Genomic DNA, 9681 nt, shown 5'->3' with positions numbered 1-9681 from the left:
ATAGGGGATGCACAGGTATAAAGGACACACAGAGGTATAAGGACACTGAGATATGTATAGGGGACACAAGCATGTATACAGAGAGGTATAAGTGACAGAGAGGCATAAGGGATACAGGTATAGGGAACACTGAGATAGGTATAGGGGACACAAGTATAGAGGCCACAGAGAGATATAGGGGACACTAAAATATGTACAAGGGACACAGCTATAGAGGACACAGAGGAATATGGAAACACTGAGCTATGTATAGGGGATACATAGAGGTATATGGGATACTGAGATATAGTGGACATAGAGAGGTATAGGAGACACTGAGGGGTATAGGGGACACTGACAGCATTATATATATTTATAGAGGGCAGTCTGGGGCCAATGATTGGTTACAGAAGACTCCGAACTCACTGTAGTCAGCCAGAACCACTGCCTCAGTAAGCCAGAAGAAAAAGAATGGGGCATATGGCAGAGAGAAAGAGAGCTGTAGCCTAGACAGAGGAGCAGAAGGCAGCAAGATATTTACCTGACTAGTTTATTCCTGTGTTAGTGTAATGCACAGATAAGTAACTGTTTTTTAAATGTTATGAAAGGTACTTACCCTACAGAGAAACATTCCTGGGTAGTAGAGCAGCAACTTTGGATTGCTGATAACAGCCAGCCCTGCTGGGAGCTTTCAGTATCGGCACTTGCTCTGCTCCTACAGTTGTAGCACCCCACCCATGCACATTCATGTGTGCCTGTCCACTTGCATCCCTTCAGTTATAAAAGCAGACTGAAAATACAATCCAGGGGAGGATGGCAGGCAGCCATCTGGCTCTGTAATGTCTTGTGTGGTTAATCCAGCCCTGATCATGACCAGGAGCACAAAGTCTGTCCGGAACACAGAGTAGGAGCGGCTTGCCACTGATGTTGATTGGCGGGCCTTGGCCCCTCCTCTCTTCGAGACTCTGAGCTACAAGTCAGTATACGGAGCAAGGGCTTCGGGTGGTGGAAGTTGGGACAATGGAGAAGAGGTGCCCCCTTTAGGACTGGCACCTGAAGGCGACCGCCTCTATTGTCTCCGGCAATTAAACCCCTGCGGAAGATTCAGACTTAGTTGCACACAGATGTTTCGATTATCAAATTAATCAGTGCTTTCTCCAGAAGCAATTTATCGCATGCATTTACGACTAATGGAGCGTACACACGGTCAGATTTGTCAGACTTGTCAGATTTGTCAGATGAACGATTGAACGATTAAACGATTGGAACGATTTGAACGATTTGACCAAAGTTTTGAACGATTTGAACGATTGAACGATTTTTGACTGCATTAAAATGAATGGAATCGTCCAAGTCTGACTGCAAACACATCAGATGTCAGATATCGTTATCTGACAAACGGGAACGCGCATCGTTGATCGTCCATCGTTCAGGCATGTCAGATATGAACGATTTTCCTTCAGATATGAACGACTGAACGATTTTAAAATCGTTATCGTTCATATCTGAAGGAAAAATCTGATCGTGTGTATGCACCATAAGACGTATTTTCAGGTGAAAAAGATACAAAAAAGATACTCTGCACAAGCCAAGTTAGACGGGACCTGGCGTGCCGAGAAGGGCTGTTTGGCATGACTGCAGCAATAGTGTATGAGCACACATCCATAGAACTGGAAAGTAAAATAGTCGGAACATCAATCATTTAATTTGCCTCTCTCTATTATGTAACTATTGTTACTTGTTATTTGTATAGAGGATAGCAACAACCATTCAGCCCTGGAGATGTAGAAACTTTTTCTGTACAGTTCGACAGACCCATCTGAGGAAGAACATTGCGCCTGAAATGTGATGTTGATACATAAAGTTCTGCCTATGACAGGACTTGCACCACTCTGCAGTTTAACAATTTTGGTCAAGGACATTTAAATTGCTTTATCAGACATACCTTCAGGCTCCAAAAGAACTTTAAGTAATGCAAATTAATTTAGTGAACCAATGCTTTTATTACCTCTCTGACAGGTAATTTATTTTAATAGTCCTTCCTAACTGTCCTGACAAAGACAGGAAGAGCTGTTATTGTAAGACGTCACCTGGAAGGTTGGTGAAGTTTATATACCAGTCCTTCCAAGCTCAGCTTTTTTCAGATTTGCTACTAAATATTTCACATTTTTTTGTAGCTTATTTATGATTGAATATATTATTATTATATAGCTCAGTAACTGTAACATAGCTGCTCCTGGTTGCCATATTGAATGTTTTTCTTGTAATACATTCTAAGTCCCAACCATTTTTAGTTTTGGCTCCATCAACATAGACAGATTAGTCAACCTGTGGCATCCTAGTACTTGTACCTCTACAGCTGCTAGAAAGACACAAGTTGCCAACCTCTGCCAAAGACTGTTTGGAGACATTGAAGTATTCTCAGTGGATAATTAGATTTAGGTGTCTATTGTAAAACATGTAAAGGTGCAGATAACACTTTTTTCCAGTGTTTTAGAGATTTTACCTTCACTCAATTTTTGCATTGTATCTCTGTCTTGTAGTCTTCTATGGGGACTGTGAAGTGAAATCAATTTATCAGTCTGTGAAATGTTATACCCTGTGCAGTTTGAGCTAAAAACTTAATATCATGCCAGGATGGTGTTAGCCATATTTATCATAGGACCTAACAACCACAACTCCATGTAGAAGTACTGCTATGTGCAATCTTTAAGTCATCTCATGTGCAGTACGAATAACAGCATAGCCATATCATATTATACATTATTGCACACCCAATATGGAAACAGGAGTACACTTTTACTGGACATGTGCTGACTCTAGGTCCCACAAATACACACTAATCTATTCACCGTATTATTATAAATAAGCATTTCATCAGAACCCTTGGTGCAGATTTGTGTCATGTATGTCACATTTTTGTGCAGATGCAGCCATTAGACAAAATCTACAACATTTATTTCCGTGAGTCTGTTATGTTCTGCAAATTATGCACTTAAATAACTAAAGGTCATAGAACAATCAGTTATTAGGTAATGCTTATAATGTATTTTTGCCATACTGTATATACTGCAGCAGCCAGCGTTTCTGCTGGCTTTGGCACCACCTCCTGGTGACATAAGCTGCCAGTCATCAGGAGGAGAGAGCAGGAGACGTGGCATGGGCCTCATGGTGGTAGTGCAGTAATGTGTTGTGGCTAAGCAGCCATTGAAAAACTGGGGAATAGGCTGTCCACTGCATGTAAGCTCGATGACATGCATTGTTCGCCTGCGCATGTGGGCACTATATAGGAGATTAAAGCAAGGCTGAGGACTGTGACCTCCATTTGCCCAACCTGGTAGAGGACACCACCACCTCTGGATTCCCCATTTACTTGGCGATAAAAGCTGGGTACACACTAGACGATGTGTGTATCCAGAGACTGTAGATGAAATGGCACAATATATCGGGTGGTCTATACACACTGTACGATTTGCTGTACGACCGCTAGATATATAGTTCGTCCACTGCATCCAGAGGTATGGTATCAGCCGCTGGATCTTCTGATCTGCAGTGCATGGATGTGTAGCTATTCAGACTAATACATGTAGAGAAGGGAAGCCTTTACCAGATAGATCTCTTGCACCTAGCATGGGGCTGGTGCAAGTGCTGATTCTAATATGACGGTTGCATATGTAGACGGAAAAACTGTGTACGCAGAGGCTTTCCGCTTGAAGAAGAGCGTATCCTGTCATTGTCCCTACATTACTCACCTTAACAAAAGGTAGTAAAACAGGCTTCTGCTACACCACACTAACACAGCCATTTTGCTTCCACTGAGAATCAGCTCAGATTTCCCTTTTCCTTTGAGAGTCTCCTGTTCTATACTCCTGGACCAGCCTTGTGCAGCCACAGGTTGTGAAGGTAATTGTATGTAAAGGTAAGTACCACAATTGAACCCTTTCACAGATCAAACAGCAATAGTTCTAACACTAATCGCATACCTGGACCCGGTCACTAGAAAATAATCAAGGTTTTTAACAAGCTGTGTCAGTGTCAGATGGAGAGTGAGGGAACACCAGGACTGTCTTTATGATGTGACTTTTGTGTGTTTGAAGATATTTATTACATTGATATAAATGCATCTACAAATCCAAATCAAAGATTGAAAGTGTGTCCTCTGTGAATTCTTACATCATAGGAGAGGAGGTGCACCTAAAAATAAAGTAAAATATTCTGAGTACTCTTATGTCAATCGGCTATGACTTAATATTCCTAACTACCCATTCTCATTCCTGGTGACTTCAACATCATCATTGATATGGTTATCAGCACTGATGTCTCTAAGCTCCTCTCCCTCATTTCAATACTTTTTCCCTGTGTCATTTCACATTATTATACATAACTTCATTTATGGACATCTATGGTTTGGTTTCTTTACATGTGTGGATTGCATGGGTTGTTGCTGACATTTGGTGTAGCCCCATTACAAATATATTTACTGAGAAAAATGTTGATGTGTTAAATACTTATTTTACCCACTGTATATGTATATGTCAGTCTGGCTCTGATACTAGCCAGAGCCCCCCCCCAGCCATTTACAGTGCCTCACCGCAACGTCACTAATACATATCTAACCTTGACTCAAGATACATCCCCTCTTACCCTTTCCTGTATTCCTCTGAGCCTTGTATCTTTCACCAGTTAGCTACCTCACACACCTACATCCAAGATTTCTTCCATGCTATGTGGAACTCTCTAATCTGACTGGCAAGGTTCTCTCACAAACCTCACTCCTTCAAGCAGTCCCACAAATCCCACTTCTTCACCAGTGTCTACCTCTCCTTAACCTGATGATATTATTTTATATATAAGGCACCACAACGTCTCCATAGTGCTGTACATGGAGACAAGGATAAACAAACAATACAGTATTAAAGGGATCAAACCGGCTATAGAGGGGCAAAAATCTACCAATTAAGTAATTATGCAACACAATTAGACACTGTGGCCCTGATTCAGAGCCGGTCGCTATTAGCGCTCGCTCGTTCAGAAAAAGGGGGCGGCTATTCAAATGAACCGTTCGCTCTTTGCGGTCTGTTGCCGCCTCTATGTCTGAACGAGCGAACAAAAGATGCGGTCATTTTTTTGATAAAAATGCCCCCAGGCCTCTCGCATCATACGTCATGTCCGCTATTTATTAGATTAATCGAGTACATTGACCAGCGTATGAACTGCTCGCTATTCTTGTAGTTGGTTTTTCCTACCACAAATTTGCAAGCAGTTCTGACTATAAAATAACCCAGTGACGTAGTCAGTGACGCTGCTGTATTAATTATGCACACCCATAAAACGCCCGTTTTGACCTTTAAGCACACCTGCGTTCTGATCTCCACTCCCCGTTTTCAAGCACCTTCCCCTGTTACCACCCACATACGCCTCCTCCTGTCACTCAAATTAGCAGGCATTCGCTATTTAGTGAACAAACGATTTTCGGCTGCACTGACTGGTTCGCGCATGCGTATTACGATCCGTACGGGCAAACATCGCTCGGAACGAACGAGCAGCCGCTTACGAGCAGCTCTGAATCAGGCCCTGTGTCTGGAAAGGGTGAATAAAAGGTATCAAAGTCTCTGACTGTGAATAGAACCCAACTGGAGTCAAACATAGTGCAGGGTGAGAACCAAGAGGATGAAGGGTAATTCTCATGAGAGTTTACAGTCTAAAGGATTGCAGGTAAAACTGAGACAGGGACTGTCAGATGTGAGTTAAGAGTAAAAATGTGCCGTTTGGTTTTACTTGGATATGTTCGGCTCTCAAAAACGGCGGCATCATATTGGTTGTCCAGCTGTCACGTGTATTGGATAGCTAATGTAGCCATATTTTATATGGCTAATATTTAAGGAAGTGTATGTGGACATATCTGTATGTTTGGTGTATACTTCCAGGTATATATGGATAAACTTGTGTTTAGATGTTATTTATTCAGAAAGGATTGTCACTGTAATATAGGTAGGAAATATATATATATATATATATATATATATATTGAATATGTAAGAATATATAACTGCATAAGATAAAAATCTATGTAATGGAGTGCATTATATGAATTGTGTATATTAACATTGTAAGCATATTGGGTCCTCGAGGTAGACCCAGTAGCAGTGGCATGAGACTACCTAGGAAAGTGCTAGAAATGGCATGAGCAGCTAGGTAGTCTATTCGTAATGCAGGGACAGGAGAGAAGGATTTGTGCTGCTGGCAGTTGGGGACTAGTCGCACGGCTGTAGAGTGGGGATATATAGGTGCTGGGGTGACAGTTAAGTCAGTCTGCAGTTCCCCCTGGAGCATTCAAGTCGGATAGTCTCTCTGGTACCACTTGACTATTAGCGACGGTTGGTGGCGGCGCCGAAGAGCCTCCGGCACTGAAGCCATTGAGAGCTCTTACCATGAGCTGGGAGAAGTCACCGCAGGACCTGCTGAGCTCCGGCGGCCCGCAGACTGTATCTGCGGAAGTGGGGCAGTGAAAAGGGGTGGTGGCCATTCCAGAAGATCCGTATGCTGGTCATAAGCAGGCTGCCATATCAGAAGGGTGAAGAAGCGGAGAGTTGGCTGACAGGCAGTTGGAGGCGGAGAGCCGTGACAGGCAGCTACAGAGGCAGTGGGCATGGTCTCCATTCGGTCTCCCTGTACATCAGCTAAACAGTGTAACAGAGTTGCAGTTACAGGCAACTATAGCCCTAGCACACCCTTCATGATCAGCTGTCGCAGCGCAGGACGGAGCGAGTGAGTAGATAAAGAAAAGTACACTGCCCTGCAAGCAGCATTAAGTAGCCACAGTAGTCCACTAATTGCTCTGAACTCAGAGAGAAATATATAGTATAGAAGCTGACACCCATACTGCGGACACTGAGTTTCAGACTAAAGGGAAAGGAAAGGATAAGACTATAAGACTAATGCAGTCATTGTATGGAGACAGAAGCTAATTAATGGTCTTACATTATCATTTATAAAGGAATTGGGGGAGGAAAAGGTAGTTTGAGGAAGAATCACTTCAGGAATAGTATATATAGCACTGGCTTACCTCTACTGACTTATATGTAATTCTTCTAAATTTGTCAGTGTATATGGATATACATTTGCAGCAATATTACTAAGGAAGACTGTGTTGAACTTTAATGGACTTTGAACTTAATTTTGTGCTGCCAGGTGATACTAGGATTTATGCTCAGGTGGTTGTGGACATATTAAGGACCTTTATCTGCTACATTAATGAACTTCATAGGCAGAGACTAAAATACTGAGCAACATTTTATGTGTAAAGGTATTAAACTTTATAATAGTTTATATTAGTGTAAAAGGTATTCCATTTGCATATGGAAGTAAAATTGGTGTTATATATGTAGTGAATCTTGTATCAATATATTTTTCCTCTGAATTTATGACATATACAAAGTGTTAACCCACTATAAGCAGTGTGCAATACTTACCTCTAGGAACTGGAGGAGCATCATCGAGGGAAGCCTGTGGAGAAAAGTAACAGGTTGTCAATTCATTATAGTAAAATGTTAATGCACCAGTATTGTATGAATAACATGTCACATTAAATTTATCATATTACACCATATAACTCAAACAGGGCATTCCTAGGCTAGCCCTATACCCCAGCCTAGGTGGAAGCACATATATTGTTAAGTATAGTATCTGGTAATCTAGGGTCTCTTTATAAGGTATGGGAGAGAGGGTTACGTTTGGAGGCACTGGCCGAGATACGACGTAAATTCAGGAGAAAAGAAAATGGAAGTTTAAAATAAGAAGTGTATAATTGGTGTCCGGAGGTGGGAAGGAGTCCTAAGAGGTGTATAGGGTTAAGGGGAATAAGAGAAATCTGAACTAATCCGAACTTGCCATAATTTGGCGATAAGAACCGAATAAAACTGAACCTTGACATCTCTAGTTAAAGTGTGAGTGTAGCTGGTAGGCTTTAATGAACAGATGTGATACATCTCCAACTGCTCATTCCTTTTCTCGCTGTCCCACCAACTCTTCCTGTCTACTCCTTCCCCTCCCTTTAGACTGTAAACTCTCAGGAGCAGGACGCTCTGAAACTCACATTTATTCATTCAAAAAATGTTCATCCTGTGTGCTATCTCTAACTTTATGATCATTACATGATTTATATGATCTGCACATGCTATGAACTGTACCAGCTCTGAGAATTTACACATGCCTGTACATTTGTACGTTCATGCCTCTTTTGTTTTATTTATTCTGATTTCTAATTGTTTCCTTACCTGCCTAGCACTATAAAACTTGTTTCACTTTTTAAATAAACTTTGATGATAATGCTTGAAATATATTGTATGTTATGACAGGCTCGGTCTGAGGAACATACTGTAATTTGAAAGCTGTCAATCATCCTTTTGTAGATGGTTAACAAGAGAAGTCCTATAATATTTCAGTATGTAATAATTCACTGTCAATCTACAGCCAGGGCGCAGATTGGCCTGTCTGTTGGTCATTCAGCAGCCTGGCTGTTGATTGGCAGCCAGGCCACTCACAGCCAATCAGCGGCCAATTACTATAGTAACGGCTGCTGATTGGCTGGAGGCCCTACAAGGGCAGGAAACCTTGTGGGTCCTGTCAGTTGAGGATAAGAGCTGTATGTGTATATCCCCGAGATTGAGTTTAGCAATATAAAATATTATTATTTACTTTAATAATGGCCTAGCACAGACCCACAGGAAAAAATAAAACTTTCATGACCTCCATGTTATTTTATTCCTTTGGCATGAAGGGGCCCTGAAAGTTTTATTTTTTCTGTGGGCCTGTACTTCTGGCCCAAAAGCGCAGGTCCACAGGACACCACAGGAATAAAATAACTTTCATTACATGCCCTCCCCCCAGCTAGCCCAGGAGCACCACACTAAGAAAAAAAACATTCATTGACTAATCCTCCAGACAACACACACACAGGACAGCCTTCATCCTCAGCCTCTTCAAATCAGTTGCACTTGCAGCTTTCAGGGTGCCAGAGCACTGACACAGTGGCAGGCAGCAAAGCAAGTACACGGTGCAACTGCGTCCGCGTCGACAGTCCATCCAGACAATCTTCCTCAAACTCAGTGACACTGACAGTGCCACTCATCAACTTCACCACCACCAGTGTCACAGCCTGGCTCACAACAGGCAGTGGCACACATGCGGCTGCGGCACTCCAGTCTGCTCACCGGCATGGCTGTTGAGAGGGTGGGCTGGCGTGGGGTTGCCCAGTGTGACCTCTGATGTTACAACGCTCAGCCGCACAGCCTGACCGCCGGAGCAGCATGCTCTGAGCCAAGTGCTGAGCATTGCCTGATAAAAAATGCACAGTTCAATCCCGGGATTCAAATCCTAGCATTTTTGGCCTAAAATCCCAGGATCTCACTGATCCCAATCCCAGGATTGCCCATCCTACTAACAGCCTTCTATATATGGTCCTGCTATATCAGTTGCATCTTTCCTGGGATCCAGGGTGGTTTCCCCACTTTTTCATTCACTTCTCCCAGATTGCATTTTGTATAAAAGTCGCACAACCTTTCTGCGACTGCTGAGAATTGGCATTTATAATTTATAACTATTGACTACAGTCCATGTACCATTATCAGTCAAGAACGCCATCTCTCTGTCTATTGCTGACTTCCATTCATTGCTTGATTTTACTTCTTGAATATTTTGAGG

This window comes from Taudactylus pleione, unplaced genomic scaffold, assembly GCF_031769625.1.
Source record: "Taudactylus pleione unplaced genomic scaffold, aTauple2 ptg000138l, whole genome shotgun sequence".
Taxonomy (NCBI): Eukaryota; Metazoa; Chordata; class Amphibia; order Anura; family Myobatrachidae; genus Taudactylus; species Taudactylus pleione.
The sequence above is the reverse complement of the archived record's forward strand: the minus strand, read 5'-3'. Positions refer to the sequence as shown.